The sequence below is a fragment of the Dermacentor albipictus genome, chromosome 10 (genome assembly GCF_038994185.2).
Source record: "Dermacentor albipictus isolate Rhodes 1998 colony chromosome 10, USDA_Dalb.pri_finalv2, whole genome shotgun sequence".
NCBI lineage: Eukaryota > Metazoa > Arthropoda > Arachnida > Ixodida > Ixodidae > Dermacentor > Dermacentor albipictus.
In genome coordinates, this window is record NC_091830.1 from 41,922,518 (window position 1) to 41,950,487 (window position 27,970).

The 27,970-nt window shown below is 46.1% G+C and overlaps 1 long non-coding RNA gene across 3 annotated transcripts in view; it reads right to left on the reverse strand.

Moving 5' to 3' along the window:
• LOC135907399 (uncharacterized) overlaps positions 1 to 24,139 on the reverse strand; it is a 42,139-nt gene extending 18,000 nt beyond the window's left edge. For 2 of the 3 annotated variants that reach the window (XR_010565991.1, XR_010565992.1), the window contains exons 1-3: positions 19,338 to 19,570; positions 14,905 to 14,946; positions 7,145 to 7,336 (exon numbers count right to left, since the gene is read on the reverse strand). This is a non-coding gene — a long non-coding RNA (uncharacterized lncRNA). Of the gene's footprint in view, positions 1 to 7,144; positions 7,337 to 14,904; positions 14,947 to 19,337; positions 19,571 to 24,055 lie in introns of those variants that run through there. The other variant, XR_010565993.1, reaches the window with a different exon arrangement.
• Positions 24,140 to 27,970: the final 3,831 nt, after the last annotated feature.

A 27,970-nucleotide genomic window follows, 5' to 3' on the forward strand; every position in this document is an offset into this window, starting at 1 on the left:
CGGCCGTGGTAGGGAAGACACCAGACCGGGTACCCCGTCGTTCTTACATACATCAAAATGAGAGGAACAGTTGTGACAGTGATTGATTTTCGGCTCCTTGGCAGATCCACAGCGGCCAAAGGCCGCTGTAAATCTGCCAAGGAACCGAAAATCAATCACTGTCATTGCCAATCATTGCCAGCTATGCAGGGCAAGAGGAAGGCGGAGTCACATGTATGTAGAGCAAGGAGGTAAGTGAGGGGGAAAAAAAGGAAAAAGGAAGAAAGAAAGAAAACGGAAAGAAAAAGAAAAAAGCACACAGGAGGAGGGAGACGTAAGACGGAGAGGGAGGGGGGGGTTCCCGTGCACCCGAGGCAAGGAGGGAGAAAGCGGTCGCTCCGCAGCTCCAGTGCGTGGGCTGCCGATGTAGCGGGAGCGGGTGGCGGGGGGCACAATAGAGAAGGGGCCCAGAAGGAAGACAGAAGAGCGGCAACTTGTAGAAAGAAAAACAGTGTCACAGTACAAATATACAAGGCACGGCCCGTTCCGGCAGCTTTGTGGTCCAGCTATGGTGCGAAAAAAAGAAAAAAATAGTTCCAAAGAAGAATATATGCATGGGATTCGCAAAGCAAGTGCGCCCATGGGCTTAGATTTAGGGAGTCGAGTTACGTCTCCCTCCTCCTGTGTGCTTTTTTCTTTTTCTTTCCGTTTTCTTTCTTTCTTCCTTTTTCCTTTTTTCCCCCTCACTTACCTCCTTGCTCTACATACATGTGACTCCGCCTTCCTCTTGCCCTGCATAGCTGGCAATGATTGGCAATGACAGTGATTGATTTTCGGTTCCTTGGCAGATTTACAGCGGCCTTTGGCCGCTGTGGATCTGCCAAGGAGCCGAAAATCAATCACTGTCACAACTGTTCCTCTCATTTTGATGTATGTAAGAACGACCGGGTACCCGGTCTGGTGTCTTCCCTACCACGGCCGAACTGCCATTTTTTTGTAAACCCTGACGAAGATCGGTCCACCGATCGAAACTGTCGAAATTAAATACTTGTTCTGTTTACCTTGTAGCACCACTCAAGTTCTTTACGTTTGAAAGGTAGCCTGAAGAATCCCTCTTTGCCTACTACTATATATATATATATATATATATATATATATATATATATATATATATATATATATATATATATATATATATATATATATATATATATTGTTACGTCCAAGCGCGTCAAAGGGACGCGGGAATCAAGAAGAGAAGGGAAGAGAAAAACGAAGACTGTGCAGCGGCCATTCCTGTTCTTCGTAGCCTGCCGTTCCTGCTCTCGCACGCCTCAATAAACCCCTTTTCCCCGTGCTTGTAACAAATTGGTGGACGGTGCGGGGTACACCTCGTAACCACGGAGCCTACGCTGCTACAACTTCGCCGAAGCCGTCGACTTGCCGGACTTCCGCCACCCTCACCTGCCATGCCTGAATACGCCTGCCAGATTCCCGAAGGATCTGACGCGGCTTCAAGGCCAACACCTGGTGTTCCGTGGCAGTACTACCGGGTGCCACTCACTTTCGGAGGAAAAGCCGGAGAAGATGTCGACGAGTGGCTCACGAACTACCGAAGGGTGAGCCGATCTAACGGTTGGAACTCGACCGCACAATTGTCCAACGTAGTGTTTTCCCTCACCGACACAGCGCTCGTCTGGTACGAGAATCACGAAGACACGCTCACTTCATGGGAGCTTTTCGTCGAGGAGATCAGAGCGTGTTTTGGAGACTCTAGCGCAAAAAAGAAACGCGCTGAACAGACGCTTTCGCAAAGAGCTCAGATTCCCGGCGAGACATGTACGACTTATATTGAAGAAGTGCTGAAACTGTGTAAAATAGTCAACTTTCAAATGTCTGAAGATGACAAAGTTGGACATTTGTTAAAAGGAATAGCCGAAGATGTCTACAATTTTTTGATCGGCAAGGAAAGTTTGGATTCCGTGTCTGACGTCATTCGCCACTGCAGGACCTTTGATACGCTGAAGATGCGACGGATAATACCGAAGTTTGGTCGCCTGGCTAATGTCACGACGGTGGCAAGTGTAGACCCGAGCTCGTGTGTTGACCTTCCATCCACTATACGGCAGATTGTTCGCGAAGAGTTGCTCCATCAAGAAGAGATGTACCGTTGCACACCCGGCATCACTGGCGCGTACTCACCACACGAGACGAGAAACACGGCCGTTTCGACATCATGGCAACCCACGGTTCACTCAGCGTCCATCGAGTATAGGTCTACCCCACAAACGAGAGGGACCATGAGCTATCAAGGTCATGACTACGACCAACGCCCACGCCACACGCACGCCTCCCAGCGGCCGATGCCTAGCCATGATGAATGTCACCCACCTGCTGTCTATGCAGTCGACAGCAGCATGCGCGACTACTTGGAAGAACATCGCAATTTGAGGCATCTGCCGGTGTGTTTCCAATGCGGTGTCGCGGGCCACATAGCGAGGTTTCGCAATCGTCGCCCAACAACGTGGAATGGTCGATCCGGATCTTCAACAAGGCCCACACCTCCTACGAGGACTACTCAACAGCCGTACACCACCTCTTGGTCAGCTGGCGTCCCTCCCGGCAACGATTACTGGCAGAGAAGCTTCCGGAGCCGCTCGCCGGCATCTGACAGGAGTTTGACGCCACCGCCAACTTCTCGTGCACCGCGTTTACGTCAATCTCCATCGCCAGTGCGCCGCTCAGCCTCGCCTTCACAACCGGAAAACTAGCTAGCGCGGCCGATGGGGGTGAGGTCGCTCGACACGTGCTATCGACAGAAATGCCCCCTGCAGTTGCTATGATTAAGAACAAAGTGCATGTACTTGTTGATGGTGTTTCTACAATGGCTTTAGTGGATACCGGAGCAACTGTATCCGTAATGAGTCTCGGTTTTAAAGGTCGGTTGGGGCGTAAAGTTGTATTTCGGTGGGACCAGGCTGCAACGTTTTGTGGAGTGAGCGGCGAGTCGTTGCGCCCTGTTTGTGTGTGCACTGCTGACGTATCCTTGGCTGGTGGAGTTTTCGCGACAGAGTTTGTAGTTATTCCCCGATCGACGCACGAAGTGATTTTGGGCATCGACTTTTTGCGACAGTGTGGTGCGACCGTCGATTGTCGCACGGGGGAAGTTTGCGTCGATGGCCATGTTTCGTCCGGTCTCTTAGAGGAGACTTGCAGTCAAGGTGAACTTTGTGTATCTGCAGATACTGTTGTGCCTGCGTCCACCTCTGTGTGCGTGCCGGTTGTGTGTCGCGGTGAAGTTCCAGACAGTTTCGATGCCTCCGTAGAGCCGATGCTTCTAAATTGTATGAAGAAGAACGTTTTTGTCCCTCATTGTGTGGTTTCTATTGGCAACGGGCGTGCTGGCTTGTGGACGGCCAACTGCTCAGCAGAACCTGTCCTGCTTCCAGACGGCTTGAAACTCGCCTACTTTACAGAATACACGTCTTCGTCCGTAGCCGTACTAACAGATACACCGTGTGAACCTGCTGACCTTCGCCATGTTTCAGACAAAAAGCTTCTGTCTATGATAAACAAGTCACTCAGCACAAGGGAGCGCCATACCTTGGTGGATACGCTTTCTAAGCATCTGTCAGTGTTTGACTTTGCGCAGCCGGACAAAGCGTTCTCGATTCCCGAGTCACGAACACGCCATACTATTGATACGGGATCTGCGCGCCCGATCAGGCAAAAGCCTTATCGCGTGTCGCCTAACGAGCGGAAGATAATCGGGGAACAAGTGAGTGACATGATGAAAAATGGAATAATACAAGAGTCCTCGAGTCCTTGGGCAGCTCCGGTCATACTTGTCAGAAAGAAAGACGGTAGCTGGAGATTTTGCGTCGATTATCGAAGATTAAACGCCGTGACTAAGAAGGATGTCTACCCACTGCCCCGGATTGATGATGCAATTGATTGCCTGCATTCGGCCTCTTATTTTTCTTCAGTGGACCTGCGCTCAGGATATTGGCAAATCCCGATACACCCGGCAGACAAGGAGAAAACAGCCTTCATAACCCCGGATGGATTATTCGAATTCAATGTGATGCCATTTGGGTTGTGCAACGCTCCAGCAACCTTTGAAAGGTTCATGGACACAATTCTGCGTGGGTTAAAGTGGAACATCTGTATGTGCTATCTTGACGACGTTGTTATATTCGGGCGCACATTCAATGAGCACAATACGCGCCTGGATATTGTCCTCGACTGCATCAAAAACGCTGGCCTGGTTCTGAACTCCAAGAAATGTAACTTTGGTGACCGTCAAACCCTTGTGCTGGGTCATCTTGTTGACAAAGACGGTATCCGGCCTGATCCCCTCAAGACGGCAGCTGTCGAGGCATTCAGTGCACCGCAGTCAGTGAAGCAACTTCGTAGTTTTCTGGGTCTTTGCTCTTACTTTCGCCGATTTATTCCTGGTTTTGCTGACGTCGCTTATCCTCTGACAAATCTGCTACATAAAGACGCCCGGTTTGAGTGGACACCCGAGTGCGATTCTGCATTTCGTCAATTGAAGTTCCTGCTGACCTCCCGACCTATCCTTCGCCACTTCAATCCTACTGCGCCGACAGAAATCCACACAGATGCTAGTGGCGTCGGTCTGGGTGCCCTCTTTGTCCAACGCTATGACGACCGTCAGCACGTGATTGCTTATGCAAGCCGCTCATTAAGCAAACCTGAACGGAATTACACGGTCACAGAGCAAGAATGCCTCGCTGTAATCTTTGCGGTTCAGCGATTTCGCTCGTACTTGTACGGACGCCCATTCCAAGTCGTCACAGACCACCATTCCCTGTGCTGGCTTGTCAACCTTCGCGACCCTTGTGCTCGCCTTGCGCGCTGGGCTTTGAGGTTGCAGGAATATAACTTCACTGTTTCCTACAAGAGTGGCCGAAAACACGCTGACGCAGACTGCCTTTCCCGTATGCCGCTTGCCACGACGGACTGCGACGCAGACGATTTTGATCATCTCGTCGCTTCTGTGACACCCGCTTTTCCAGATATTGATGCGTTCAAAACGGAACAACGGACAGACACTAAATTGGAGCCACTCTTTACTTCTGCCCATTCAAGTGCAACAAGCAGCTACTGTGTACGTGACGGGCTCCTGTACAAAAGGAACTACTCAAGCACGGGTGCACGCTTCCTTCTAGTGGTGCCGGAGCGTCTCCGGCCAGCAATCCTTCAGGCTATGCACGATGACCCTACCTCCGGGCACTTAGGCACTGTGCGCACACTTTATCGCATTCAAGAACGCTTTTACTGGCCCCGGATGCGACATTCGGTTGAGTTTTATGTCGCCAGCTGCATACAGTGCCAACGTCGGAAACGCCCAACCACTGCCCCATCTGGTCTCCTTCAACCTGTGCCGCCTTCCAGCTCACCCTTTCGGCAAGTTGGAATTGATCTGTTAGGCCCTTTTCCAAAGTCATCTAAGGGGAACCGCTGGATAATTGTCTGCGCCGACTATTTCACACGCTATTGCGAGACGGCGGCTATACCATCAGCAACTGCCACCGAAGTGTCGCTTTTCTTACTTCACGCTATTGTTCTACGACATGGACCACCTGGCGTTATCATAAGCGACCGGGGACGTCAATTCACGGCGGATATAGTGGAAGAGCTTGTGCGTTTGTGTAACTCGCACCTCAGGCACTCGACGCCGTATCATCCGCAAACGAATGGCCTCACTGAGCGCACTAATCGAACGATCACAAATATGCTTTCCATGTATGTTGCGTCCGATCACAAGAATTGGGATGAAGTTCTACCGTTTATTACTTACGCATACAACACCGCCAAGCACGAGACAACTGGCTACAGCCCCTTCTTCCTTCTATATGCTCGGCCGCCCCAGTATACGCTGGACACCGTCCTCCCTTTTTACCACCACGACAATCCTACGGTCGCCGATACGCTGTGCCTCGCTGAAGAGGCTCGGAGACTTGCGCGTCTTCGGACTTTGGCATCACAAGAAAACTCCAAAGCCCGCTACGACGCACGACATCGGCCGGTTACATATAACCCTGGTGATCTCGTTTGGCTTTGGACTCCTACAAGGAAGCGCGGTTTGTGTCAAAAGCTGCTGGCAAACTACGATGGACCGTATGTTGTCATCGACAAAGTCAGCGAAGTGAACTATACTCTCGCGCGCCTCACGAACACTGGTAGACGTTCTGCTAGGACACAAGTCGCGCATGTCGCAAGGTTGAAATCATGTACGCCACGACAAGCTAGTTGACTCGCCCAGGGGGCTTTGTCTGCGAGGGGAGGTATGTTACGTCCAAGCGCGTCAAAGGGACGCGGGAATCAAGAAGAGAAGGGAAGAGAAAAACGGAGACTGTGCAGCGGCCATTCCTGTTCTTCGTAGCCTGCCGTTCCTGCTCTCGCACGCCTCAATAAACCCCTTTTCCCCGTGCTTGTAACAATATATATATATATATATATATATATATATATATATATATATATATATATATTTGGATCAGTTCCTCCACCTCGCCTCATTACTTTCGTTTTTCTTCAAATTTTTACAGAACTTTTGAACACAGGTTCTGTAAAGCCGGTTCCCCGACTTTAAAAGAAGCAGACTAAGAGATAGAGCAACCAAACCTGGCTGAAATGAAGATATAAGCACGTCCGCAGAATAGACATCCACAGAAGAGGTGATCCACAGTTTCAAATACCATAGTTGAGCCTTTTGCAAAAATAGCACTAGTACCTTGTTCAATTCGGTACAACATTGCTGCATAAGACAACACTTGGCTACATCGCGAGAAAGCATGACCAGATGAGAAAACGGTATTGCACAAGAGGCTAATCGTGCCGACTCTTTCAACGCGGCGCCCAAGTGTTTTCGGAGACATTTACCATGAAGGGCTATTTAAGAACCTTGTTTTTTTTTCACCGCTGCTAGGGATTGTAGTTCCAATTTCGCAACTTCAAATTTCGGAACCTTACTTTAGTATTTGCAAGAGTCTCAATGAGCCACGTCATGCTGACGCGAGCAAACTGAATGAGAACGTGAGACCTTCTGTGCTTGCGAAATTAGAATGCAGCAACTGAAACTCCAGTGAAAACGTGCTAGTTTCGCGTCTGGGGTTTTCGAAATACCCCGTTCACTTACCACTCCAGTTCCTTCCTTCTCAGCATGGCTTTCGTACCAGGGGGCCGCAGTGTCTGTTGCACTCATCTTCATTTTCGAAGTTGTTGCAGTCGTCATAGCCTCCTTCGAACGTCTCGCATTTCCGTGTTTTGTTGTTATACCACCACCGTTCTTTTCTCAGATAATAGGGCCATGACTGAGGGCAACAGCACACTGCCAACAATGAAAGAATTGTCAAGAAATAGTTGCTTAATAAACGAATAGCAAGTGGGGAAATAGGCAATCAAAACGCCGGCTCTCCCATCCATAAGATTAACTCTTGTGACTAAGCAATGTAGTAAATAAATAAACTGAAGCAAAAAAGAAAACGAAGTAAAATGAATGAAGAAAATAGTGGGCAAACATATTGTCATTTCAGTGCACCGTCCTTGCTATACATTATACTCGTTATACACATTAACTCCCTGCATTGGAGACAAGAGAGCGTTTAGATACAGCAAACGTTACCGAAAAAATCGTGGTCATTACAGTCACGGCGTAACAAACAATACACAGCGAATAATAAAACGCAGAAAAAACAGTAAAAGTATACATAAACGCAACAGACAGATAGTGAGCAACTTCACGATAGATATCATCACATGGTCAAGAAAAGAACAGTAATGAATCAATGAGAATGAATGAATGTGTGGTGTTTAGTGGCGCACAAGTCAGGTATGGCCAAAAAACGCCATGAAAATTTTAATGAGTTCACAGTGCACTGATGAGTTCTGTGAAGTTGATGTGACGTGGCTGAATAGGGGCCTAATATAGCTGGTGTAAATTGCGTATCATCTACCTACGTGTAATAAGATTACGGCAACGACTAATGATGTGTACTATGACACTAAAATGCATTGCGAAAGACTAATGCAATATACTAAATATGTCACATGCTAAAATTGGCTAGAGCCCTATTGCCTCACCAGATCCCTTGATACACAAGGGCCTTGAGTCATGTTCCATACAAAACAACTATCCTAGCCACATCCTCCGGAAAGAGGATGCGCTATGAATTTAATGGGCTTATAACATGTAGGACAACACCATCCATGAAGGCGAGGACTGCTTTGGTGTTAAATAGCGCTTCTTCACCAAGAAACAGCCGGATGAAGCCGGAAGCAATAGCGGTATGCAAGAGGAAAGTGTTTCTTCGTGTCTCTTTCGGCTTCCCGCCACTAGAGGAAGATGGAGAGGATGGTCAGCCCGTCAACACATCTGCCACAGGTTGGAGGCTTGTTACCAGTCAAGAGAAAGTTATCAGTGCCAAATCTGTGTCCAATATATTCTGAGTCTAGTGAACAGGGCATCTGTTCTTCGTGTTTTCATAGTTAGGGGCCAGAAACCTAACTTCGACTTAATCATGTGAAGCTTATTGCTCGTTTAAGCCTCCCACGAGCGTTGCCAGTGGCTTCGCACCTTGTTTCGCAGAAAACGCTTCGTGTCTGTGGCAGGGACAGCAGCAGAATGAATACCTTGCGATGCTACTGATTTGGCAATTTCGACGGCAAGCACATTACCTTCGATTCATCTATGGCCAAGAACCCAACATATTACTACATGTCTACGAGATAAAAAAATGTTGCACAAAATTGAGTTACGTTTAATAAAATCTGGATTTGTACGCTTTTGTAAAAACAATAATGCTTTTACAAGACGTAACGAGTCTATGAATATTATTGCTATGTCAAGTTTTAATTTCTTATATGTTTTACCGCATACAGTACTGCATGGAATTTTGCAGTGAAGATACTTGTTAGCGGTTTCGATACGTCAGCTTTAGAAAAGAGGGACTAGCTGCAACGTAAGAAACGCCAGCCTGTGACTTTGACGCGTCTGTGTAGAATTCGTCCATGTAGAATTGAAATTCCCTGAAATGCATTGCGATTTCGAGATCAGGAGCGCGCTTTGTGACCTCTACAAAGGATACATTACATTTTATCCTGTGCCACTCCAAGCGCGGTAATAGCTTAGCTGTAGGCATTAGGTGATGTTCGAAAATTGGGGCACCCATGTCTCCGCTCAGCCGTCTTACATGCAGTGAGAAAGGTAGTCTCATTGAGGGTCTATTAGGAAAAAATGTTGCATACGCTAAGTCATTAACGTTTGTGGAGCACGCATGTTCCTGATTAGAGTGCACTTTGAGAAAATAGGTGAAGCTGATATATGTTCTCTGATAATGGAGTGACCACTAATCTCACTCTACGTATACACTTTCGGCAGGGCTTTTTCTAAATGCGCCAGTGGCCAGACGGATACCCAGGTGGTGGAAGAGATCTGGCATCTTCAGCATGCTCTGGGGAGCAGGGTGATATACCACAGCACCATAGTGCAATCATCATCGAATTAGGCTGCTGTAAAAATTCAATAAACACTTCCGGTCGCTATTTCATGTTGCGTGGGATAGGATATTAAGTAAGCTCATTGTGATTAGACATTTTGCTTTAAGATATTTTATGTGTGGAATGAAACTAAACATGGAATCAACTATAACACCTAGAAATTCGTGCTATTTGTTCGCAGGTATTTGTTGCCCATACATTTCGATACTGGGGTCTGCAAGAAGCCCTTTCTTCCTGGTGAAAAGAACACAAGAACTTTTGGTTGGGGTTGACTCTGAACCCGTTTTCGTCTGCACACTTAGCAACTTAGTTCAAGATCTGTTGTTCTCTTCTCTCAAAGACTGTTAGGTTGCAGGCTATGAAGCTTATTTGTATGCCGTCTACGTACACGGTATAAAAAATAGCTGGTGGTGTTGATGTATGAACCGTGTTCATCTTAACTACAATGAGCGTGCAACTGAGTACGCCACCCTGGTGTACCCCAGTTTCTAGCATGAATGTGTGCCGGAGTGCATTACCTATTTTACAAAAATGTACGGTTGTGTAAGTAGCTTTCTATAAAGTTTAACATATATCCTCGGATGCCCCTCACCAACAGGTCACGCATGATTCCGTAACGCCAAGTTGCATCGCATGTCTTTTCCAAATCAAGAATCATGGATAAGAATGGTTGTTTACATAGGAAGGAATCACGATTGTTTGCTTTGATGCCCATGAGATGGTCACTTGTCGATTGTTCTTCTCTAAAACCACACTGATATGGATCAGGAATGTTTTTTGACTCAAAGGTTGTAAAAGGCGATGGTTTATGATGTTTTTCTAAAATTTACAAATACAACTTCTGATAGCGATTGGGTGGTAAATTTTTACTAATGTGGAGTCTTAGCCTTGTTTTAGAATCGGGCCGCAAGGGCTTCTTTCCATGCAGTAGGAAGCTACCCCGCAGTCCATATAGCGTTGAAAAGTGTGATTAGCGTCATTTGAGTATCTTTGGGGAGGTGTTTAATGATGTCGTACATGATCCTGTCAGGTATAGGTGCCGAGCTCTGACATGTAGTCAGGAAGGCTCTCAACTCGGCAATGTTAAAAGGTAGGTTATAGAGTTTGTTCTGTTTGCATTTACGGTCAATAGCCTCACGTTCTGCTAATTGTTTGTGCTTTAGGAATGCCTTGGAATAATGATTAGAACCGGAAATGCGCTGAAAGTGTTCGCCAGGAGCGCCAGCTTGTTTGCCAAGTCTTTGCTTTCATCGACGACTAGGAGCAACGGATGAATTTCTTGCCCCTTAAGCCTTCTCAGCCCGTCCTATGCTTTAGCTTCTTGAGTATGCGAATTGATACCTGAGATGAATCTCTGCCAGCTTGTCCTCTTTGCCTCTCGTCGCGTCCTTCTTCCCTGGGATTTAACCTGTTTCAATTCTATTAAATTTTCTCCCGTAGGACATTCACGTAGTTTGCCCCAAGCTTTATTTCGTCTCCACCGCGCCTGTCTACAACCATCATTCCACCAGTGAGCCCGTCTTTTGAATGAAGTGCCACTTCTTAAAGAAATGAACTTTTAGCGGCGTCAATGATTAAAGCGGAAAAGTATTAACAGCATAATCTATAATAAATTTTCTATAAAATCTTGTGATAAGTAGGTGGCTTCCTTAAAACATTCCCATTCAGCTGAGGCTAGTTTCCAGTGAGGGACGTGCGGAGGGAAGTCCTGTTGGTCTACTAAGTTCAGTGCTACTGGGAAGTAATCCCTTCCGAATAGAATTTTAATTATACCCCTTTCTAAATGAGGTAAGATAGAAGCGGATAGATAGATGCCCGTTCTTTTGACTAGTATGAATTACGATGCGGATTATCATACGTTGGCTCTTTTTTATAGAAGGGGCATGCACCGGAGGTTAGATGGAAATTTTCAGTGAATCGACCTCTCGCATCGCATCGTGAGTCTCCCCACATCGTCTTTTTTTTTTTTAGCGTTAACATCTTGCACTAGTATGTAAGGCTCGGGAAGCAGATAAATGAGGTTAACAGAATTGGTTTTTGGAGATGATGGTTCAGCGGTATTTAAATGGCACATACGATGACCAACTTATAAAAGAATGGCCCCAACTGACACTACCTCAAAGGGGCAGCCGAAGGGTGATGTGTCGGCAAGATACACACTTGTCGGCTACTAGTGCTACAGCGCCAGAGGCGTGAGCCTCGTCACGGTTGTTTCGGAAATTTGTATAATTGTGAAGAAAATTTATGTTTGCAGGTTTCAGAAGTGTCTCTTGAACACACAGCAACATTGGATTATATTTGTGTAGAAATTCTCTGATATCATCAAGGTTATGAATGAGTCCTCTAACATTCCGTTGTAGTATTTGTGCCTCCAGTATGTTAAATATGCTAGGCGCTGTGCGTTTAAGACAAGAAAATTAGCACACGGGCCCTTTCTAGGGGCCGTGACGCAAGTTTTGTCTTTTTGTCAGCGATCACGAGTCTTACCGCTTCTTAGGTGCTGGCAGCGCCATCTGGCTGGTTTTTGTGTCTATTGTTTCTTGCGAGGCGCTGAACACGCGCTCTTCCGAGTGATGTGCTTGATCTAAAGATTCCTCGACATTTTCGAAGATACCTTCGAGGCTACCAGGCCGGAGGTCGATGCCCCTTCCGCTTGGGTGGCGTAGCGGTGGTAGCTGCTGCCACCGGTGGGGTGGATGGCGTCACTGCCGCCTGAGAACGTGTGGGTCGCATAGCATCCGGAGGCCATTGCGGCGCTGCTCCCAGACGCGTTACTTCACAAAGCTACTCTTTGGCAGGTAGGATACGCGGCCGCGTGCTTCTTTGAATAAAATATGCTCTGTTACTTCTATTGTCACAATTTCGTTTTTTTTCCTGGATGGGCATGACCTTGAGTACGCGGCGTGCTCCCCATCACAGTTTACACAGTGGAGAGAGTTCTCGCAAGATTCAGAGGTGTGTTCATGGGCACTGTATTTCGCACTAGTTTGGCGGCCTCGGCAGCTCTGTGAACTGTGGTCGAAACACTGGCGTTTATAACATCGGAGGGGGTTTGGAACGTCTGGCCTCACGCGAAGCTTGATGTAGCCAACCTCGATGGTCGCGGACCGGACAGTTGTGCCGAAGGTGTGTATCAGGCGCTTAGTCTCGATTTCATTGCCGTCCCGCCTCATCCTTATTCTTCTGATATTGATAAAATTCTGCTCATTGAAGCCTTGCAAGGGTTCAAACTCACTCAGCTTGAGCAAATCATCGTCTGAGACAACGCAGTGGCTGATGGTTATGGTACGGTGCGGGGTTATTGTTGCTTGTATCTTCCCAAATGATACTACTTTCTGCGGGTTCTCATACTGCTTTTGATCGTGGAGCTCCAGTAGCAGGTCACCGCTTGCCATCCTCGATGCATTCTAACTTGGATCAAACACTTTTGTCACAGATTTTCCTACAAGGAACAGTGGAACGTTTCGCATTGGTCTGTCTGGTTTTTCAGAGTGAATTACATAAAAACGGAGTAAGTTGTAGACTTGGCATCCGAAAAATTGGCAGAAATATTCGGGGTGCCCTCGTTCCGGCGGGCGATCAGGGAGCTTAGGGAAGGCATTCTGGATAAGTATAGACAGAATTTTTGGCAGCGATGCTAACCACCCACCATGGAGCCCAACAGGGGACGTGACAGTAGTTCCTGCACGGGAGGCCCTGCCAACGCCAGCCGTATATCGCAGCTATAACCAAATACAGCATAAACAAAACTGGCTAGCAACACAAAGTTAACCTCCTTTGGCGCTGGGAAATTCACAAGTAAGAAGAAAAGATAGAAAAAATGAAATGGCGAGAGAGAAATACAAAGGTTGCAGAGGAGTACAGGATAAGGTGACTGCCAATTTCCTTCATACGGGTCAGTCTGGAGGTGCGTCTATGTAAAGCAGAGGCCAAAGAGTTGTGTTGCCTCTGCCGGTGGGCCTGAAAGTTCCCAACATCCGGCATCGGCTCAACCCTGAGGATTCCACTTTCCACAGACACGGCTAAGCCGCGCACGGCTGAACGCGAGAGGGTCCATCACTCGTGCGCTCATATACATGGTCTCGCAAAACACCGAACGCCTGCTGATGCTAAAAAACAGCTGTGGTGAACGGAAAGAAACATTTAACATTAACCCGCCACTCTTGTAATGGACTAAACGCTGAGTAAATTACAGATTCGCCGCCAACATCACCGCTAATTATCGTCACTCAAAGCAAACAGCGTGCTGAGCGTGGCTTACATTGATTACCGGAGTTCGTGGGAGCCACAAATTGTTTGGTTTGTTGTTTTCATTGTGTAGTTAAATGAAATTATTTTTTCTGCCAGCAACTAAGTTCGTACGTTTGTTCCGCTAACTGACGCAAATGTGCGAAGCACACCCGTGCCTGGCGCTCCACGTGTGGCTTTTCCTCCAAGAACGCTCCAACGCGGTGACCTCGTTCCTCAACCCTTGCGCCCGTCAGAGAGAAAGAAGTGGTTCTTTGTGACGATGGGTAAGGTTGACCCTATCATCTGCAGCCATTGAGGGAGCATGGCTCAGTGCCAGTCCCTTTTACCCAGTGGATGCTACTCTGCGCCCTCTGTCTTCTACGAGTACTTCGTCATCATTTGCCTGTTTCTCTCCCTGTTTTCCCCGCTGGCTGCGAATGATTCTTGCTGTTCTTAGTCATTCTATATTTAAATACTGCTTCTTACTCTTGGCAGTTTTATATTGGCACGAGTACTTCACGGGTAATAGCGCTTCAGCGAATCAGTCAAAAAGATATCAATGAGATGCTGAGCACCTGGTCAGATAAACTGGTGTCAATGAACGTAGAAACGGAACAAATGATGTAAGTAAAATATTAGATGAAAGGCGAACTTAACAAAGAATTTATATCTTGCCAGTCCGTGTGGTTCTGTATTTTATTACTCTTTGAAAAAAAAAATACCGCCTTATTTTCTAGAACTCAACAGCAGCTTCTGCTCCAGAGAACTGAAAATTTCGAAATATGTTTATTCACTGTTTGCTCAGACACCGGCCACAAAAAGCACACGTCTTGTTCAGAAGGCTGATAAACAGAAACGTCAGTGGTACTTATAATAACTAATGTGTGAGTATGTCGACTTTGCATGCGAATATAAAGATTTGTTAATTTAGTCATTCATGATTTTATTGCAGAAGTGCAGAAGAAAATATTTTGGGTACAGCTACTTCTTCATTGCACGAACAAAAAGCTTCAAAATTTCTGAAATATCTTGAAATATTTTGACATTATGGAGGTTTACGATTGCAGGCTTCTTCAAACAGCCTGGTTTACTACAAGGCTAGCCGACAGCTAAACAATTTTTTTCGCTTACACTGCTTAGAGATTCTCAAGTGGTTCAAAGGGTACTCACTTTTCGGATATACACAGGCCTTGGGCAGTTGTTGCGCACATTCTGCAAAAACGTAGCTGTGTCAGACGGCGTAATTACAGTGTTAAAAGTTATCTGTAAGCACATTAGAGTGGTGGCAAATTCATATCATAATCTTGTTTACGTTATACAAAGCCTTCGTTCTCACGGCGTTTTAATCCACTTACTTCGCCACCTCTTGCTGCAGCTACCTTAATTTAGAAATGCCATTAGAACTGGCATGTCTGTATTACACACACCTCGTCTGTTCATTCTCTGCATTACTTGCACATGAAAGCAATGTGCATGCAATTTATCGCTATGAACTTCCCGTGAAGCTCACTACCGTTCTAGCACGCGAAAACGGAAATCAAAAAGAAGACAGGACAAGGCGCTAACTCACAGCTGGGTCCGGTCTTCTCTCTTCGTTTTCGTCTTTCCTGCACTAATGCAGTAGGCAAGATGCAAGTAATCCAATTAGCCCAGCTCTCCATTCTGCTTCCTGTGACGTGATGCTGCATTGCACTCGTTTAATCAAAAGACTTACGACGCTTCCTTGCCTAGATTTTTTTTTCCTTTAAACATATCAGATAAAGGTGGCTACTAAATGATCTGCAGGTTACGGCTGAAAGCATAAAATGTATGGGAGCGCAAATAGGAGGCTATTCATCTTTTGCTCATGTTTTTTGTCACTGTTACTAAAGAAGTCCCTTCTTGAAGTATAGTTGGCATTTTTGCATTGCCTTCTACTTTCCTGCTTCAGAGCTGTTGTGTAGTGAATATATATTGTGCTGCTACTTTCTAGTCGTGTGACCGTTGATGTTGCCTGTAGTCCCGGACCTAATAATTAAGATACCACATAGAGAAACATGACACGATGAGAACCACAGCAAATTAATAAATAAATAGCCCAACCTTAAAATTCACAAGCAATGGGTTATTCTCGATGGTTTAATAGGTATGGCTCAGGCAGAGATCTATGGATTCAAGAAAGTATCCTGAAACAACCAAAAGATGGGTATCCATAGCTGTTTTAGAATCTAATTTCAGTGCGAGTTTAGAAGTCTTATCTGCGTAGCATTTTTTATACTATCTTGATGAGTTCGTATAACTAATTCAATTGCACCAGGAAAGTTTATTCCAGGTAAGCTGCAACCACGACGTTGAAAGCATGTCTAAATCCTCACTACCTTTTACATCAGCCATGGCCTATGTAACGGAGCTGCTAACTGGCCCTCCGCTGCGATCTTCGTCACAAATAGCACACAGTTATCACAATGCATGCAATGAGGGCAACAGGAAATCATACTTTTTTTCTTGCCATAAGACCGGATCGCGTGCTTACAGGGAACACAGTGTTCCGCTGAGATTGAGTAGTAAAAAAATAATTTTCGCCGACCACACATCGCACAATGCTTAGCGCTGCGTGCATGCAATTTTCCCCTTAGAGCTGCGTGCATGCAACATGCAGCAATACACCCTAGTTACGTCGTCTCATTTTTTCCCCTTTTTCTACATTTGTTTCCTTGCAAACGTTTATTGCGATATAAATTATTCGGAACACGAGGCACACTCACAGCGTTGGCCCCACCACTGCCGTCGTACTGCCCCGCCATCGACCGCGCGTGCGTGACTCATGCGCGAAGCTCTATGGAGACTACGAGTGCGTTTGACTGAAAAACTGATGAAGCGAAGTAAACGCTCTGTCAACGTGTCGTCCTGCCGGATGGGTGAAGGAGCCACGGCAGGGGTATGTCTGGCGCTCGCGTCATCAGCGCTGTGTTTCCGGACACTACCTGTGAACTAGCGTTGTTGCTGAGTTCCTCTCTGCATTCACTGGTCGGAACGGAACGGGCAGTAACTCCCATATTCAGAAATCCATCTTGCTTTGAAACCTACGCTTCACTCGATTTAAATTATTCCTTTCATGAACATACCCAGTAGGCTGATTGCGTTTCTTTCGGTGAGCTCAGGATAGACCTCACTAAGGTTAAGGTATGTCACCCCATTCGAGAAAAAAACATAAAATTTTAGTCACAAAGCTGCTCTCACATTTTTATCTTGTAAACCCTGTTGTTGAAACATCTGAACTGGTTGAATTATAAAAAAGATGAAACATTTTCATAATATTAAAGAAATTACAAAAATATGAGCGTTATTCCAACCATCATAACTATGAATTGGTAGGTTTGAAGCAAATGCCACTTGGCGGGTACGTAATACGGACAATAAAATGTGCAAACAACCTCCCTGATAGCCAGGCAAATCGTGGAGCGAAAGTGCGTTATAATAAAAAAAACTGACAAATGTAACTTGCGGCAGATTTCTTCCGAGACAATTGCCAAGGGAGGCCTAATGTGAAAGCTATATTAACGGGATATCAGGAACGCAACGCACAAATCGAAGGACTGTGTACCTCCACCTTTCTCCAGAAGTACACAGCAATAATGTACCACTAGAATAGCAGCTTGGGCTTGTTGGTTTTCCATCCTGCTAGTAACAGCGGAAATATAGACAAGGGACGAGACAAGAAGACACCACAAGCGCTGTCTTTCAACAACGTTTATTCCGAAAGAAACACGGCTTTTTATAAACATTGCCTTCATGTGTCGCAGTCACGTGATCGCACATCATGTGAAACAAGCACTTTTTTCTTTTATGCACTCAAGATAGCGGTTGCACGTGCAAAAGCTCAAGTTCTTTTTTTGTCAGTAACAAGGACGGCGTGCTAACGCATTGATCACGAAGTCTGGTAATCTCGGCTGCCTCAATTATCTCCCGGACCAGCTGGTCATTGTGTTTCTTCAGCACTTTACAGCGTCTAAATTCTGCGGCGCAATCTTTTGAGGGGCAATCCCTGATATGTATGCCTAGATTCCTGTTAGCCTGTTCGACGCTAAGTTTATGTTCCTTCAGTCTCTCATTTGTGCATCTAGAAGTTTGCCCTATATACCTTTCTCCACATTTCAGAGGTATTGAATACACAACGGCTTCTGCGCACTCCACAAAACGATTCTGGTGATTAGTCGTGCACCCTTCCTGGTTTATCGGCTCTTCAGCATTGACGCGTCGGCAGAGGCTTTTTAGTTTTTTCGGGGCAGTAAGCACTACATTGACTCCAGCTTTTCGCCCAATCTTTTTCAGGCGGTGAGATAGGTTGTGCACGTATGGCAGGGCCACGGTCCGTCGTTTTTCTTTTGGCTTCTCGCTACCTGGCTCGCCATGGGCACGCTCGAGTTTTAGGTTCTTGCTCATTTTTTCCGCAACGGACACAAGAAGGTGCGACGGGTAACCAGCCCTAGTAAGCCGGTCAACCTGCCGACGAAAACTTTGTTCCATTGCGTGGATGCACGATTTTTTGAGCGCATTTGTTAGACAAAGGTTTGCAATTGCTCTCTTCACTAGTTTTGAATGCGCTGATTCGAATGGCAGTGGCGCCTTGTCGCCTCTGGGTTCATAGGCCCAGCAGACCTTCCCTCTGGAGAGCTCGAGCCGGAGATCAAGGAATCTCAAAGACCCTTGCGTGGGGACCTCGTGGGTAACAGCAAGCGGCTGAAGCGCATGACTAAAGCATGTTAGTGCCTCCGAAACTGCGTCATCTGAATTCGTGCCAGAGCCATCACATAGAACCAAGTAATCGTCAACATACCGAAAGACTCCCCAGACGTTTGTTCTGGTTAGGGCGTTCTGAAGTAATCTGTCTTTCTGGGCAAGAAACAAATCGCTAAGTACTGGCGCAATACATGACCCTATACAGACGCCGCTTTTCTGGAGGTACACATTCCCTTCCCACGTAACATAAGTGGATTTCAAGTATACAGAAAGGAGTTCCAGGAACCCACCGGTTGAAACCCCGGAGGCGTTCTGAAAAGTGACAGCACCGTGTGCATCTATACATTCTTCCACGCACTCCAAAATTTCATGTTGGGGGATCGAATAATATAAATCTTTAACATCTACAGAGCATGCTGCAAAGTCAGTGCTAGAATTGTCTTTTAAAAACCTTATTACAGCGTCTGAGGATTTCACCTGGAAAGGATCGTCAACAGTTAGTAGCTTTAGTTTTTCTTGCAAAAACAGGGCAATCGTTTTCTGCCAAGTGCCCTTCTCAGATACTATAACCCGCAGGGGCCATTCAGGTTTATGCGTTTTTACAGTGAAAAACATGTCAAGGGATGATTTTTTGCTAGTTTCGATGCTACGCACAAGGCGGTCGAGTTTGAGATTTCCGCATAGCTTCTTTGCAGCTGACTTTGCTTTTCGCAGAACAGACTTTTCATGACTGTTAAAAACAGAACTTATGGCCTCTAACGCCTTATATTGGTAGACGTCTTTCGGCATCACAGCGAAGCCCCCCTCCTTATCAGAAGTAAGCAACGAGAGGGAATGTTCTTTCAAATACGTCACCACTTGTCGCACAGGTAGGCGGTTCGTACCCATTTTGCAACGGGCAACCACGTCGACTCCGTCGGACAGGCACCTGGCACTTTCAGACTCTGGCCCTGCGCGCGCAACTCGTCGCACCATTGCCAGTAGTTCCGGTGTAGAAGTCCTCGGCTCGACGGCAAATTTCGGTCCATGACGTAGAACCTCCAGGATCGAGTGAGGCAGAGCCTCGACTCCGCTAGTATGGACACTGCTTCCAGGCGTCCGTGTTTCTGCTGCTCTTCGTTACTAAACTAAAAAGCCTCTGCCGACGCGTCAATGCTGAAGAGCCGATAAACCGGGAAGGGTGCACGACTAATCACCAGAATCGTTTTGTGGAGTGCGCAGAAGCCGTTGTGTATTCAATACCTCTGAAATGTGGAAAAAGGTATATAGGGCAAACTTCTAGATGCACAAATGAGAGACTGAAGGAACATAAACTTAGCGTCGAACAGGCTAACAGGAATCTAGGCATACATATCAGGGATTGCCCCTCAAAAGATTGCGCCGCAGAATTTAGACGCTGTAAAGTGCTGAAGAAACACAATGACCAGCTGGTGCGGGAGATAATTGAGGCAGCCGAGATTACCAGACTTCGTGATCAATGCGTTAGCACGCCGTCCTTGTTACTGACAAAAAAAAGAACTTGAGCTTTTGCACGTGCAACCGCTATCTTGAGTGCATAAAAGAAAAAACTGCTTGTTTCACATGATGTGCGATCACGTGACTGCGACACATGAAGGCAATGTTTATAAAAAGCCGCGTTTCTTTCGGAATAAACGTTCTTAAAGACAGCGCTTGTGGTGTCTTCTTGTCTCGTCCCTTGTCTATATTTTGCGCTGTTACTAGCAGGGTATAATGTACCAGATCAACGGCGTCCAGATTGAGCACATATTACTTGAGATACTACCCCGGAAACGTAAGAACAAGGGCATACTATTGTCAACGTCTACAGCAGTCCCAGTAATAAGAATCGGCGCTTTTTCGCACTACTCAGGAAAACGCTGGTCCTAGCAGGCAAAAATACTCTAATTGTCGGAGGTGACTTCAATGCCCTCATCGAGACGAGGGGCTATGTCTACAGCACATCTAAAGGAAGACAACTGTGGCATGACATGCTTGATCTGGGCTACATAAATATAACAGACCCAGCTAACCCGACAACACTCGGTACCCCTGACTACCGGGACACCACACCAGACCTCATCTTCGCTAAGAACGTGGTAGACGTCGTTTGACAGCAGCGACCAACTGATTATAGAGATCTGCGTACCGATGCAAGGCAAATCCAAGGCAAATATGAAAGAATTTTGATGGGTAAATTGGGAGAAGTTCCAAGTTCAGAGGAGCCTAACCCAAGATCCGATCCCATTACGGACATTGGAGCCTGGATGCAGGCGCTCACATCAGACGCCACGAAGGCAAATAAAACAATCGCATTGATATCCAAATGAACAGGAACGACAGTCATCTTGCTCACTTAATCGAGGCGAAGTCGTCTACCCGCAACCGGTGCAAAGGACAACGCCTCAATCGCAAGCTAAAGAAGAAGGTGGCTGAACCTAATAAAATCATTGAGGAACATGGCCCTTCCCTATGAAGAGAGCAGTGGGACAAGCTAGATAACTTCTTGGATGGTCAGCTCCACAAATAGAAAGTGTGGCATCTCCTAAAATAGCTCATTGACGACACCACAACCAAAACACATAAGAGACAGTGCCTCACAAGAATACTACACGCGGATACCAAGAAACAGGGTGAACAAGAAGTTGGAAAAGGATTGATCAACAAGTACCTGCCGGTGGATCTGACCGATACGCACAGACCCACGATGGGGAAGCCTTACCGACAGTGAACACCGAATTCAGTAGAGAAGAGATTCGGAGCGCAATACATGACCTAAACGGACGATCAGCACGGGGGCCCGACGGAGTAACAAATAAGATACTCAGAAACCTGGATGAGGATTCACTCGACAAGCTAACCGAATATGTCAATGACAGTTAGCGGGAAGGGTGGCTACCGGTGCACTGGAAGACGGCCAAGATGCTACCAATCCCCAAGCCAGGCAAGCAAGACCCCCAATCTAGATAAATTCATACGAATCTTGCTTAGTCTTGCATGGGTAAAACGATGTAACATGGAGTCCTAAAAGAGTCAATAGCCGTCGCTAGTTTATTGGGGCGTACCAACATATCATCATTGATTTTCGGTCACACCTCTCGACAGAGAGATGCGATGCTCGACCTTAAACATCAGGTGCTCCATGACAGGATGCGTAATACCAAGGATCCTCGGTATAAACCTGGAAAGAGCTTTTGACAGGGCCACACACTCAGTGATTCTTCAACAAGTCGCCGGACTCAACCTTTGCGAGATAACATATAACTAGATCAGTGATTTTCTCACTAGAAGAAAAGTGCTTCTGGTTGCCGGGGACATAACCTGCCGGTGGATCCAACCGATACGCACCGGCCCATGATGGGGAAGCCTTACCGACAGTGAACACCGAATTCAGTAGAGAAGAGATGCCATTTGTCATCTCACCGATGCTTCTTAACTTAATTCTTAACTAATTAACTTCTTCACTAATCGCTTCTTAACTTCTCAACTAATTGGCCTAGCTAAGGTAATACAAGTGGAAAACACCCCTCATACAATCTATGCAGAGGACATCACGATCTGGTCCGTTTGCGGCAGAGACGAACAGTTTGAGGCAGCGCTGCAGGAAGCTATCGGCAGTGTACAGGAACATCTGGCTGATAGCGGGTTCAGATGCTCACAAAAAACAACTGAATTATTGCTATATCGGCGCATGCTCATGGGAAAACCACCAAGGGCTACGCCAGAGACAGAGAGAGAGTACAAAGAAATCAAGCACAGCACGAGTAACGGATGCCCTATCCCCATTCTCGATCACATTCGCGTCCTCGGTATGCTGATCAAAAATATGGAGTTAATGAATAGACCGTTCAAAGGTTTATGCATAAAACTACAAACGCAGTCAGACTCCTGAAACAAGTCTTTCACAAGAGAAGTGGCATGAAGGAAGACAGCCTCATTAGGCTGATCCAGTTCTTCGTGATTTGCCACATGCCATAGGTGACAGCTATGCGCAACTCGTGCAGATGCGAGTGGGATCCGATTAATATAATCATCTGTAAAGTAAACAAGATTGCACTCGGACTAGTCGAAGCCACCAGCCCCGAGACATTACTACAGCGTGGATCACACAATACGCTAGATGAGATAGCCGAAGCACAGACGATCTCGCACGTAGAAAGACTCACTACCACTGGCACAGGATCACACATTTTACAAACGCTTAAGATCACGTACTACTGTCAACACGGCGACGAAGTCGATATGGCGAGAGAGACGCAGGACCAGAGACGCAGAAAGGCCAGTGCCATAACACTGCTAGGCATGGAAGGCGAGCTACGCACACAGCCCGCATCAAGACCAAACAAACTGAAACGGCCGAAAAGTGGTCATTTCCCTGGCTATGGCTGACATAGAAACCCATGTAATTCTGAGCTACTCACGCATAGCAGTCCTCCAGCAGGCTCGCAAAACGGCGACTGGGCAAAGCCTAGACGTCCCGACATGGGAAACCTGAGCTCGGGTCATCAATCTGCAGGACACTCAATAATAGTTTTTCGAGAACCAACGCAGCACTTCAAGGGTAGCGCTAGTGCACTTACAATATATGCCAAACTCATGCGAAAGCGAAAGCTAGATAATGGCCCCTGGCACCAAAACCAATCCTTTTGAGCAGAGCGTCGGTTAGAGCGTTGGGACGCTTCGCTTCGCCGTTTCTGCAGCCAAATGTACTTTGCCTCTCTGGAGACCCTCTAACCCGCTGAGCATGATCCACGCATGCATCGTCAATAATGGGACAGCGCTTGGCGTCAGCGCAGATGGCGCCAGAGCACCTCGAGCATTCGCGTAAATCAACAAAATTAAAATAAATGCCAACCGATGCATGGGAACTATAAAGTTCTCGGATATAACACTAAAAAAACTACAGTGTTACAGAAAACAATCACAATTTCTTTTATTTGCATGTGGCAAATATCAGAAATCTAGTCCTTGTGTTGGTCTACTTGAAGAGACAGACACTACTTGCACAAAAAAATTGAAATGTATCATCGAATAAGGAACAAAATTCACGAATTAAGTTTTTACCTAGTTACCATATGGCACATATTGCAAGTTACGAATTCAAGTGGGTAATTCTGCTAGGCATACCCCGCTATAACGGAATAATATTGATGACACCGTTTACAAGAGATCCGACGTCAAACTTGCGGTAAACATGCACTGTAGTTGCACGTACTTTCTTCACAAAGGGTTGTTTGATGAATTGAAGCACAAATGTAATTGAAATGACAACGCAATTCTTCGCAAAGTTCAGGAATTAATATCCTGAAGCTCGTGTCGTCCAAAGCATTCCTTCATAGTGGATCTGTCTTGCGAACTTTCCGGAAAGAATTTGTAGCTAACAATATGTGCCATAGGAAACAAGAACTTGATAAGTAATGTTATAATAATTAATTGATAAAGCATTTCAAATGTTTGTGCAAGTAATGCCCACCTCTTCGAGTAGACAAGCTGATGGACTAAAATTTTACAATGCACCCCAGGAAATAAAAAAGAATTGAAAGTTTTCGATTAAACACCCGGCATTTAATTTATTTCAAATTGCCCCCGGTTGCAATTTACTTACTTGTTCCGATTATTTTCCGCTCCCCAAGTAGTGGTGCGACGAGCGCCATAATTAGCAGAGCCACCAGACCAGGCTTGAACATTTCTACGGCCAATTCGGGTGCAGAGATGAGAGTGAGCAGGGTCGTTACTTCGCCTTAAGTACACAAAATTTAAAGGTCAATCCTAAAAAAAGGTTAAGCTGATTTTTCAGAATGGTGCGCAAAGGTAGAATAAATAAATACTCTAAAATCTACGTGCGGGCCCCTGGCAAAATTGACCCTTCTGGTAAATTGCTTCCTGAAGCCAAATCGACCTTTGGAGACTTCCCGAATGTCAATGACTGTAGGTAATAAATTTAGTGTCAGAAGTCACAGTCATATTTAATGTGAAAAAAATTCAGAGCCATTCGACTCTGAAAGTGGACAGCCGGCGGAGCTGTATATAATTATAAAAAGAAAATAACAAGAAATATAACACAAATATGCACGTATTTACGCTTATCTCGTGACCATAGTAATTATGGCTTCATGGTCGCTATGCTAGACGGCCATGGGCTCTGTTACGACACTGGAGACCTTCTTAGCGAACCTTAGGTCTTTGCAAGAGCGATGGCATGTCGTGGAGATATTGGTGTTGGTGTAACATTGAAGGCAGAACTTGTCCAAGAGAAACACCAAGAACCACTTTCTGTCGTGACGAGACACATCCACGTTAAGGTCGCCCACAATGATGATGGGATTTAGGTCCAACGGGAGGATCTACCCTAATTTGTCTATCATAAAGTCTTCAAGGTTCCTCTATGACGTGCGTGATTAACGTATACGGTGGTGACGACTATTACGTCCCCGGTCTGCAAGGCGCATGCGTCGGCACTTTCCATGGCGAGGCTCTAGCCCGTCGTTGGTAAGACATAGGGCGCAATGGCCGTTTTTTGTTGTTTGCGTAGTTGATAACGCATCAAACAATTATAATCACCTAACAGCCTTTCGACACATCGGACCTCAAACGCAGCTGGGACGCATACGCTGATGCGTATGCGTCCTTGTATCACATACGCATCTGATGCACTTGTATCGGCGTAGTATGGGGCCGTATGAAAAAAATGTATAATTTCATAATATATGCCGCCCATGTACAGCCCTGCATGTAGCCTAAACACCTGCGCTAGTAGTCTGGCCCCATATGAATGCTACAGTCCGACAAAATTTTAGTGCGATAAGCATTATTTACAAATTCAACGCAGTGAGCTGTGTGTTTGTCCTTATGTCTAATTGTTCTTGTGCTCAGCTACCTATTTTGCTGCCAAAAATAGTCACTGGGTAGTCTATGAGTTATTGCGTAGAGCATAAAGCTGCTTTGGTGACAGAACCGTGTTCGAAACGGAGTGCCCGACTAATTTGAGCAACTGGACATGAAACAGTGACTATGGCGCTGCTCTTCAAATAACTTCTTTTACGATACCATTGGTCACTGCACATGCGTCACTGGACGTCTACCACTCTACAGTGAACCTCATTGACGCAAACTTTTGTGATTGTTCTTTGCGTTGGTAAGCTGAAGTGGGAGCTCAAAGAGGTCTATGAAGTCAATGGACGTTAATGCGATTAGCAAAACACACAATTGCATTCATCTACTGCGCTCATGAAATAATCTAAGAAATTGTGCTCAGCTGTACTGAGAATATATTAGCCGAGCGGGTCGCTGCCTCAACACGGCCACCGTGTGCCTTTTTCACTAGCAGCCGTGGCGACGAACGCAGTGGGAGGTCGAAGAGAAAGAAGACGCCGTTCTGCTTCGTATACGCTTTACACATGACGCGTTTCAGCTGTAGTGGTTCGCTGTGTCCCTTCACTGAATCAATGCTAATCACATTAAGGTCTATGTTCATTGTAAGATGGGTCCTTTCAGAAATACATGTAACGGCGTAAGGAATTGTGGTGGAATGAAGATATCATGGACATCGCCGACCACAATCTTACCAAAGCGACTATCGTGGCATTTGTGCCTTCAAGAAAACGTGCCACTGAAGAGAATGATGTGACCGTCGGATAATGATCGGATAATCTGACATGCCAATTAAATGACCTAAGTTTATGCATATGCTAGTACCATGTTTTACCCTCTTCTTTCTTGCTGAGAGGCCACTACATTCCTCGTTCATTTCGAATCTACGAAACACACGCTACACAACTAAGAAGCAAAAACATTCATGCGCAAACGTCGCTGGCGCTTCAGTCGTGTCTCGAGAAAACGGGCTTACGCAGCTCAATACGTTACCCGTACACTTTTGTGAGTGCGTACCTGTTTGTTCTTCATAAGCAAGGAATAAATCATGGCACAGTATCAGCATGTATCAGCTTTTAAAAATGTCTAAGACACACAAACCTGGTAATGTAAGACCGGATGATATTCGACATTCAACAACTTCATTATAAAAGTGTAGCGCCTAAGTTGATGAAATATCATAGGCGTTGTTGACAAGCTTGCGTTATGGACTGCATGGACGATCCCCTCGTCCTCTATTTTTTTATGCATTTCCCTGATCACTCGTCTATTCTTTAGGTCTTTCATTGCCCCTTACCATTCCCCCATTGCTGGGTAGCAAACCAGAATCTCTTCCTGTTAACCTCCCTGCCTTTCCCACCCTGTCACATAATCGAGACGAGACAGCTGCGTTCGATGTGAACAATATGAAGTTTCTTTTCTTACATTAATTTTTGTTGCACACGCATTTCTTATCCGCAGTCTCCTTTTTCATCTAGTTCACTTCCATGAGTTCCAATATCTTCCGGCCCGCGAAAAGTTTTTCGCTTATTATTGGGAGAAGCTTTCACGTCTGTAAAGATGTTGCACAGGCCTCCGAACAAATCTTTATTTGTTTTTAAGAGGAAGAAGTGGGGCATCCTGCCTAGTCTAGGGGAAACTTCCATTACCTTAGCGATGTTCCAGAAGGATCTACTAAGGCGTGCACCGTGCAAAACTACATCTGCTCGGTTTACTGTCGTTCCTTGATTTCTGGTATTACTTTACTCTCTGAATTCTGCCAGCTATTCTTCGTTCCGTCTTTTTCAGCAATATTTCCTGAATGTCTGTTTATTTTACGTCATTTCTTTTATGCTGAAGCTTTTTTTTATCAGTTTCGGTGCTGTCGTTTAGCCTATGCTTTCCACACACGTACAATAGGCATAGGCTCATACGGTTCGCAGCTCACATAGGTCTGCGGCCGGTTACGAAATACTTTTTGAGCTTCAGTTGTGAATATTTGCATCTCTTCTCTTGATAACCGTTTTTTTGTCAGGTAACTTTCCTCAATGAGTGGGCACGGGATAGCGGCAACCATGCAGTCGCCGCTAAACCCTTTTTGCTTCTTCATGCAGTTCATCGTGCTTCTTGGAGTATGGCTGTATCCCTCGACCTGCGCATGTGCGGTTTCACCAGTGCTCATCTATAATGACTCACCGACACCATTGCCAGTCCTGCTATCTGACGCAAGTCAAGATCTTTGGTGCCAGCAAGTAATCCAGGGCGCCATCTTCATACCTTTGCACACGGATTCACAGCCGCCAGGAGCGACATCTCCCTTCTGGCTCTACTTAAGCAGCTGCCTTCGTCCGGCCACTTTCAGTGGGCACGGGATAGCGGCAACCATGCAGTCGCCGCTAAACCCTTTTTGCTTCTTCATGCAGTTCATCGTGCTTCTTGGAGTATGGCTGTATCCCTCGACCTGCGCATGTGCGGTTTCACCAGTGCTCATCTATAATGACTCACCGACACCATTGCCAGTCCTGCTATCTGACGCAAGTCAAGATCTTTGGTGCCAGCAAGTAATCCAGGGCGCCATCTTCATACCTTTGCACACGGATTCACAGCCGCCAGGAGCGACATCTCCCTTCTGGCTCTACTTAAGCAGCTGCCTTCGTCCGGCCACTTTCAG